This window comes from Sinocyclocheilus anshuiensis, unplaced genomic scaffold (genome assembly GCF_001515605.1).
Source record: "Sinocyclocheilus anshuiensis isolate Anshui unplaced genomic scaffold, SAMN03320099.WGS_v1.1 scaffold121, whole genome shotgun sequence".
NCBI classification, from domain to species: Eukaryota; Metazoa; Chordata; class Actinopteri; order Cypriniformes; family Cyprinidae; genus Sinocyclocheilus; species Sinocyclocheilus anshuiensis.
Window position 1 is genome coordinate 501,179 of NW_015539856.1, and position 10,570 is coordinate 511,748.

The following is a 10,570-nucleotide window of genomic DNA, read 5'->3' on the forward strand; positions in this document are numbered from 1 at the left end:
AAGCATTTTTTTGAGGCCGGGTCATTTTTGCTCTGGAACATCACAAGTGTAACAAGGTGAAAAATCTCCCCCAGAAAAGTATGAAAATTATCAAAAAAATTTTTTAGAAGTAGTTATACCCTTTGTGAACGAAGTCACAAAATTTCAGTTCAATGCGATAACATTAACTAGTATTTTTGGGAAAAATTTATTTTTTTCAGAGCAAAAAGGACCCGAACAACACATGAGGGATATTTAAAAAAAATGTAGATTAAAACATATTTTAGTTAATATTTTTCTTCAACTGTCTTGTGTCTGGATTATATGGGACCCCGTTTCCGCCACTGAATAAAAAATAAAACAGGTAATTGTGACTTTTTATCACAATTTTTTTTTCAGAATTGCATGATATAAATTCGCAGTTGCGAGCTATAAAGTTAGAAATGCACGAAAGAAACAATTTTGAGAAAATATCAGTCTTTTTTTCTCAGAATTGGACTTTGTAACTCACAATTGCAAGTTTATATCCCATAATTCTGAGAAAAATAAGTCAGAATTGCGAGATAAAAAGTCACAATTACCTTGTTATTTTTATTCAGTGGCGGAAACATGTTTCCATAGGATTAAGGGATTAATCTTAACTCCTTAATTTTTTGTCAAAAAATGTAAGCTAAATTATTACCCAACAACAACAATATCTTAGAAGTTGTATATATTTGACATCCTATCTGCATAGATACAGTACACTCAAATAAAGCACCTGTATATAGCAAATATTGGCTGTGTGATTTTATATATCGTTGCAAAAATGTAAACTGTATTATTGCATAGGCAAAGCTTTATGCATAAGGTTGGATTTATATTATATCAATCTTTATTTGCAGTACAAGCAATATATTCTACATAGCAATTCTCAACTGCTTGAATGATCGTATTATCGCAAAATTTAACTATATTATTGTCCAGCTGTAATCTGCTAAATGTGACTATAAGGTATGAAGTTATTAACATATTATAAACATTAACATGAAGACTTTCTGTAAAGCTGCTTTGAAACTATGTGCATTATGAAAAGCACTATACAAATAAATTTGACTTGACTTCACATGTAAAATCAGTTTGAGTATGTGAAAGTAGAAAAATAGAATTTTGTCAAGTTTATTTATATAGCACCTTAAAAGCAACGAGTGCTGACCAAGGTGCTGCACAGCCACAAACATCAGAAATATCAACTAACAAAAGCATTAAGACAATATAAAATTCGAAATCATTAAATAATACAATAAGTAATGCAAAACATCACCAGACAAAAGAAACAAACAGAAACAAAACAAAAAAGTGTTTTCAATTTAAGCAAAAGCCTGAGAAAAAAAGATATGTTTTAAGAGATGATTTAAAAGAAGATAACGTAGGGGATGATCTGATGGATAAAGGCAAAAAGTTCCAGAGCATAGGACCAGATTATGTAAAATGGGGTTTTTATATATTCATGTTGCTGCCATGCCAATAGAAAAACAAATTGCTTAGATAATTCTTAATATGACATGTGCACTGCTCATCATGTGCTTAGTATGTGTAATTAACAACAAATATTCATCTGGAGGTGGGAAATATCACATAATAATTAGAATGACCTCTTTGACCTCTGACCCTTTGGACGGGATGTATGGCTCTAGAGTGCAAAAATGTTAAAAAAAAAAAAAAATTACAGATATACATAGTACTGAAGCCTTGAATGTTTCTAATTAGCTTTTTATCTTTCTATCACATCTAGAGTGCAAAAATGTAAAAAAAAAAAAAAAAATTACAGATATACATAGTACTGAAGCCTTGAATGTTTCTAATTAGCTTTTTATCTTTCTATCACATCTAGCTGCTAATTAGTCTATTAAAAAGTCTCAGGCCACTTTAATTATTAATAGTTACTTGAAAAGCACTGCAGCTACTGTAAGCATATAATTCAGCTGAAATCAAGGTGTGAATTCATTTAATAAAAGCCCAGAACTAAAAAAAAAAAGAAGTCTTAAGTGTAATTCAAGATGGGTAAAGTCTCAAAAGTAATCCCTTATTCTTAATAAAAAAATAAATGATTTCTTAATAATGTTTCAAATTTATAAAGAACTGGTCCTTCATTCGTAAAGCCTTGTTTTTTTCCATTAATTCCTGTAAAACCTCTTCACAAACTCCAAGATGGACAATCCGAGACATGATATTAACAAGTTCTTTCTAACAATGCTCTGTGATCCAATGCCCGTGTGTTTACACAAATTATTTTTTCTCCGTCTCTCTTCTGGCCGGATTAAGGGAATAATTAGTTTTGGGTTCCAGCTCAGTGGCGGTGTGGCACATTTCCCCCGCGGCGCCACAATTTAGGATGTGTGCGTTTGTGTGAGGAGCTTCAGAGGGAGACAGCAGGAGAAATGGGGTCTGACAGCACTGCTGGAGCAGCACCTTCTGAACTCTAAGACCTGAGGAGCTTAACAGAGAGCGGCCATCAATAACCAACACATGATTACCCACTCATCCACCCAACCCTTTACCACACAATACCAGACATCCTGGATTCACAATGTCTTCATTATACTAACCCATCATCAATCTGCATACAGAATAACAGCAGCAGACTGATTAAATTCAGCTGATTACACCTGAGAATTAGCCATTCAGAGCACAATCAAGTAAAAAGAGGAATCAAGATTGTAATCACGGCACATTATTAAATATGCAAAGAAAAGGATATGCTATGAGAAAGATGAAGAAAATTTATGTGGCACAATAGTCAAATAATTAATCACTTATTTATAGCCGTGATAGGAGCTAATAATGAAAATGTTCCTTTATTTATGTATTATATTACTTTAGTTACATATTTTGAAGTGGCAGTCCTGGCTCACTGGGCAAACATGACCAATGGAAAAAGCACTACTTAACTAAGAACTACTAGTTCTTAAGACAAAATAATTCGTGGCAGTTTTTTATTATTTATTTTTATTTTTGGGGTGCATGAAAGAGGTACTTGGTTAAAATATCAACCTAATATAAGCAAAATTGCATCTGAAATTGACAGCCAGTGAAAAAATGTAAGTGTTTATGAATTGTGAGGAATTCAAGGAATGAATAGGTTGGTTTCATTACATTTAATCAGTTGATAGGTTTATTTTATTGAATTTAATTATTGAATTTTTCTTTATAAAATTTAACGATAAACATTTTTCGATATAATTTTTTTGATGCATATACATTTGTACGCATATATATTATGTATATACATGTTATTAACATTATGTATGTATATATATATATATATATATTAATATTATTATTATTATTATTAATAAATTGACTGTTCATAGTATTCATATCATTAATAAATTACAGGTAAACTAAGGTAAAATGCCATTAAAAAAAAATTATAGTATATTTTAATTAGAATTACTGTCACTTTAAACTATTACATTTAAATTAATTGTTCATTTATTGTTAATTAATTTCATTGTTAAGAAATGTATAGCGACTGAAAAATGAGTAATACTTTATTTTAAGTAATAGTAAAACTCCATTCATAAAATAATCATAAGGGTTTTTACATTTCTTATGCTGTGTAATAAATACTTTCAAAGGCTGTCAATACATTCATATATGTTTATAAACATAAAAATGTACATGTAAACATGTACAAAGCCTAGTGAGATCATGCTGAATAAACATGCTTAATTTTCTAAATTACTGAGACACAAACCTTTAAAGAATCCACTTGCCCCTTACATTGAATGCATGACACGTCTGTGCTCATACTCTCATAAAGGCGAATTCACTACAGTTACGTCAAAGCCTGTGATTACAGTGCTGGAAATCTTATTGAAACAAGCACAATAGCCTCAGTAAAATGTCAAGATCCTCATCTTAGCACGAACAATGGCTGTACACTGCTGATGCTCCTCTATTAACTAAACCCTTTGCTTTCACGTCACTAATACTCATGTGGGTTTCCACTTCACTCCCTAACAATTACTGCAAGGCTTCACAGGTCACTCAAGGTCCTGCTCATTTCACCTTCAGAAGCAAATACTGCGTGCTGATTTCCAGTGTTAACCTTCACATTGCACAACAAGAACGTCTTTTCTAATGGTAAAACATTTAAAGGCTGCACAACATAAACTTTCTCAGCACCTTTTCTGGTAAACAACTTCTGTAAATAACCAGTAGAGTGACTGACAGTGTCGTCAGTAACGTGAGTTAACATAACAATGTTAGCTGTTCTGAGAACTGCAACTAGCCAAACATGCAATTTGAGATTTTTAAGTTCCCTCAACTACTGTAATTATGTTGTCAACTTTGATTTGCATGTTCACTAAACGCTGAATGTCTCCTTAATATTAATTTTACACAATAGTCCAACAAACAAAAAGCTAATATTGAGCGAGTTACATTTTAGACACAACATTGTCTGTTTTTCTGTTTCGCCAACAAAAATAGCTCCAAATCAAAGCCGGAGCAGAACATTTGTGCGTCTCAGAGCAACACAGCAGTGTTTCTTTCCTGAATTAATCTGTTTTTGAATTCATCATTTGAGTCAATGATTCAATGATCCATTCATAAAGACAGCCACTTGCTTAGTTTCTAAATAATCAGCTGTTTTGAATGAATCGTTTGAATGAATGATTCAGTGAATCACTCATTAAGACAGGGACTTGCTGCCATCTACTGGTTGTTTTAGTGTCATATTTATTCATCCATCACAGGCCTAAACCTGCAAGGTACGAGCACACAAACACACTCAGCAAAATATCATTTATTTATCGTTATTCAAAAAAATCCCAATACACCCCTAATCATTTATCGAAATCAATTTGGCCAAAGTTTGCCGACAAGAAAGGTCCATTGTCTATTGTCAATAGTGTAGTGAAGTACTGTATAAAGCTCAGCTCACACTGAAGTTACTTTCAAAGCAGCGAATTTGCATGACCAGCTTGAACTTGTTGCGAAAACTACGTAGGGAAATCTTTCACCCTCAAGCAGAATTCCAGATCGCGTGGATTCCCATTTTAACAACTGGATTTCGCCCGCAAAGCTGCAGAACAACAGTAAATGTGACCAGTCTTATGATAATGTACTCATGGTTGTGATGTCAGTGATTTCTGAATGTTCCTTTCCATACATCTTCTGAACCAACCTTTGCACCTTAAACACTGAGCACCTTTGTTACAAACAAACAATGAAAATCAACACAAGATGGCCTCTACAGGATCTGGCTTTGCAACACAAAGTCATATTTGATTCCTGTCCATGGTAACTAATGAACAGAAGAGTTCTGGAGATCCCTTGAGTGAGCCACCACTCCTAGCGATTGGCTATTTACTAATGAACAAGGCTGTTTACGCTGTTTAGGGGACTTAATGTTCTTTATTTAATCGCACAGTGTATGCTTTTATGCAAATTAATCTTTACTAAACAAACAGGCTTGGCAAAAATAAGCACAGCTGGACCTGTCAATGTATTACTGAGCTTGATATAGTAGAACAGGTGGTTGATCCACAACTTTTCAGCTAGAACAAGCTGCTCTCTTTAAGACGAGACAGGCCCGAGGCGAGATACGCCGGAGATGTACTCATAGCCCATTCTGTTCACATGGGGTCAACATGATCCTTGATTTCCAGCTTCTCTTAGAATATCACAGATATCCGGTCTTGCTCTCACATAATTCCCTTGGAACCGAATCAGTTTTGGTTGTTTTTACAGCATCACTTGGTCCCTAGTGATGCTTCTTTTTCTACCCCTGGGTTTGCTCTTCCAAAGGGATGTGTCTTTGACAGGCTCAACAATTCACTCTTCCCACATAAGAGACGAATTCTTATGTTTTCTATTCTCCTATTCTTTCTTCCCTTTGGCATTGAGGGGACAAAAATTAGCAATGCAGCTGTCAAAAAGTTCCATGAATGCACGTCTGGCCTGCTTCCTCTGTGAAATCTAAATCTTTGTGTAATGTCTATCAAACAGCAGGTGTAAGACAAGCAAGTGTAACAGAATGACAAGCAGATCTATTTAACACTTAAAACAGAAGAATCTCTCATTAAACAAGAGGGAAAGATGTATTAGTGTAAGCGCTGCTCGGGGAAAACTTGACATCCTTCTTAATAAAAAAAAAATTGATTGCCTTTAATCTATTCTCTCTCTTTTTGAAGTCGAACACGTCAAAACTCAACTGGCAGTCACATGCTCCTCTGTCTGATGTTGCAGAACTACTCAAATGTCAAGGTATAAGTGGCCTTATGTCAAAGGAAACAAAAGCTGTGGAATCATATTTGTTAGTTTACTTTGAAGCGTGAGAAAGGTTAGAAGGTATAATGCAAGAAAGTTAGGAATTGTTTTCTTTTGAATTGTTTCATTTTTGGAATCGTTTTCCAGTGATATTTTGAAAAAGTGATATTTAAAAAGTTTAAAGTTTTGTTTCACTCTTATTTTTCTTTATTAAGTTTGACATGCTGTATATGAAAATCACATGACTTTTGTGTATCATTACCAGCGCTCATGAAAACAAAAATATGTTGACAGCTTATACATGACAATCTGTAGATACTCATGCATAAAAATGACATGCTACATGCATAATACTGAGCTAACAACAGCAGTTTAACTTCAGAAGTGTACACTGGATGATGTTTGTCTTTTATGACTAGTCCCACAATGTTCTGGAATGTTCCAGAAAGCACCAGAATATTCCAGAATGTTACAGAAACGAATAGAATGTTCCAATCCTTCCAAAAGCAAAATTTTGAAAAAAAAAAAAAAAAAAGAACATAAATGCAAAATTAGTACAAAAACTTCTCTGTACTAAACCAATGTTCCATAATTAATGATAGAAGTTATAAAATTGACGACCTAAATATTTACCAAAATATATTTTTAAAATATAATTATATATATTAAGTGAAACACATTTTTTGTTACATGGTGTAATAATATAATATTAGCAAATTAAAACAAAGATATGTAGCCATCAAGTATTTTCAGTTAAATAATTTGCATAGTCTTCGCTGCAATATTATTATAATTTTTATATAATAATTAGCATCCAGCCTCAGAACTGATACAGCCAACCACGTATATATTTTTTCTTAATTATTATAGTAATATTATAATAATTAACTGATACAAACACTTTTAAAAAAACCAAATGTTCACTCTCTCTCTCAAAGCAGACTCTCAAAACAGAAGAGAAAACAGAAGAGAATAACATGTTTATCCTCTTTATGCCTGTTTTGTGTGTGAATGCATTTCATAATAAGGGGGATGATCTTTGTTTTGTTTGCATAGTCATTATGGTGTTTTAATTGAGGTATAAGAGCCTGGCGCACTGCTGTTTATAATAGTCACATCCATTTCTATTCATAACAAGAGACTTTCACTGAAATGACTATTCAAAAGACCTATTCATGATGTTTTCCATGGTCAGTCATCATTTCATGCAGGACATGAAGGATTCCTGAGAACATGAAGAAAATGGATTTGGCTGGTGTGAGACATGCAGACGGTGATGACACAGGTGTGTATATACGGTAACACTCTCTGGGATTGATGTCAGAGCGTTATTACCGAGTGTTGGCATGCAATGAAGAGGAATCTGGCTAGTGGACCTAATCTATTGAATGATGTCCTGAAGCTGGCATTATCGCCGTCTGAGAGATTGCCACCGGGATCTTATCAACAGCAGCCAATTATACAGGAAGAGGTGAGCTGCATTAAGGAAATGTCAGGATCTCAGGACCTCCAGCTCATCTTATCTGTCGTCAGGATACACGTGTGACAGCACGCTCTCCTCGCTCAAGAATAAAAAGAAAAAGCATAAAACCCACATTCTGCTCTGTTGAAAGCTTCCTGAAATATGAAGGTCTTCTGACAATTAGTGTGTGTGTGACTTGGGTTTGCCTTTCTATGTCTGTGTAGCAGGACATGGATTGTGGAATGAAGGTTATATGGCTTTTTTCTGATTCGAGAGGTTGTGAAGAGCAGATACAGTGGCTATGTATCTGCTAGACTGAAAAATGTATGAATGCCATTGTATTAGATAACAAAAGGTCAAACCAAATGGCATTTCTTTTTCAGAAATACATCACAAGCACGCTTTTCAAGCAAACCATTCGACAAAGAAATTTGTTAGGTTTTAGAGGAAAAGATCACCCAAAAATGAATAATTTGTCATGTCACCTCAAACCTACACTGTGTTTCCCAAAAGCAACATTAGCCAACTATGGTTCCATCATTAGCAATATAGTTCAACAATGTTAATCCTGATAAGCATCGTTCAAACAAACATTCGCAAACAGCATCTCAACTTTACGTGGTTGAAACTACAGTTACAGATGCGTAGTTTCTTGTCACTGTGACATTTGAACTTAAATAGATCATGCTCTTGGTCACAATAAGCAAACTAGTACAAACATGCAGTACATGCTGTATCACTCATTTTATTTGAATATGTATTTACAATTTAATCTGTATATTTTAGTGTGTCCTCAATAAGCATAGTTTTTGAAGAGTGTGCATGTGGCTAAGGGGACCCTGGAGTACCACACAGAGGGAACTTGCAATCAATCAAACATCAAATAAAGCAAAACAACAGTAGTGAAGTAGTCATCAGGCGCCATGTTTGTTACAGCAGCATACTGAATAAATTAGGCTGTGGAGAAAGCTGGCTAAATGAATCATGTATACAGGAAAAAAGTGCATGCCAATAACACAGTCTACTGCAAAACATGATTTGAAAACCTTTAACGAACTATAATATTCTGACATCAATTGCGATCAATTAATCAACCCCATGTGATGTCATTAATGACAGTCCTACATTGTTGAACTGACATGGTTCAAACAACAAAGGTGCAACCATGCTACTACAATTTTGGGAAACAGTCATGACTAGCTGGTTGGTTTATCCAACGATGCATCACACTATGGTGGTTAATCAACTAGTTACGTCATTGTAAGGGAAACACACCCCTGCATGGCTGAAAATCCTGAAAAAAAAAGAAAAAGAACAGAAAATCACACTACCTGACCAATTCAGTGCAACAAAAAAAAATTTGTTTTCTTTCCCCAACACTATTCTCTCAACACTATCTATACATCTCACGTTCACACTGCAGGCAAATGTGGCCCAAATCCGATTTTTTTTTTGCTCACATGTGACTCAGATCTGTTTTTCTCGTGACAGTGTGAACAGCTCAAACCACATGGAATCTGATCTTTTCAATTCCGATTTGTACCACTTCGATATGTCGTACTAAATCCGATACAGGTCCGATATTTTGCAATGCGACCGCAGTGTGAACAGTCATGTCGGAATTCGTGTGACTTTTACGTCACTTTAGATCGATATTCGTCATAATTCCGCGCTGACGGGAGACACTTCAAAGATTTTACATAAAGTTATCAAGACAGTTGCGAAAGGTAGTCAGTGGAAGTGTGATGTGTCAGAACTCATAAGTATTACAGTGACAACACTATATACAAGCAAAACATGAGGGCTCGTATCATATAAGTTTCAAAGCTCTGCTGTCTTTTGTCACATCCTTGTCTTTATTTTTTTAATTGCCTGCGCATAATTCCGCTGGCTTCTGCAGCAGATCACACTATAAATAAACGCTAGGGATGTAACGATATCAAAATCTCACGAAACGATATTATTGCGATATGAAGTCCATGATGCGATATTTATTGCGATATTTAAAAAGAAAAAAAGACAAATGAAGAATTGGGAAAAAATTGAAATTTTGTACATTTAAATTAAGAGCTCCCACCCATGTTTCTTAACTAAGAAAACTTAAGTCAGAAAAAAATCAGTGAATTTACCTGAACTTTATAGGGGACTCAACCCTCTTTTTATTTATGGAATACTGTCACAGTCTAAATTACATTCACACTGGTGTTTTAGGAAGCCAAACTAATTGGAATATAATAATAATAACAACAATGACAGTAGTAGCCATATATTGTAAAACAATTGCACTGTAAAATAAATGAAAATGAATATTTCATAGGTATAATATTTTTGCTTTACATGGAATTTACAATACTTCTTTCCTAATTTCTACACTTGAAAGAGATCTTTTGAATTTGGACTGCAGTAACGTAACCCATTTAAACCGCTAGCTGTCAGCAATTCATACTGCACTTTTAAGCTTTTATTTTGACGGAAACAGCAGTAGAGCTTTAATTTTGAAGGAAATCAGGCTTACAAAAACGCATCTCCCAACAAATCTAGTGAAATCAAGCGGGAACATCCCGCTCTCTCTCGTGAAGCCAACACGGAAGTGACTTAAACTGTAATTCGTCAACTGGCCGCTAGAGGCTGGCTGCAAAAGGGAGTCAATCCCATAGACTCCCCATGTTAAAATGCCCAACTTTACAGCAGAAAAAAACATGTTTACAGCCTGTTTCAAAAAATGATTTTGGTCTATATAGCTAATTTAGCCTTTCATGACAACTGTGAGGGGGTGAATTTTTTTGATAACTCATCTGTTTAAATGATATTAAGCCTTAAAGTTCTGCATAATTAAGGGCGTGGCCACTTGAGTGACAGGTGGATTGCCGC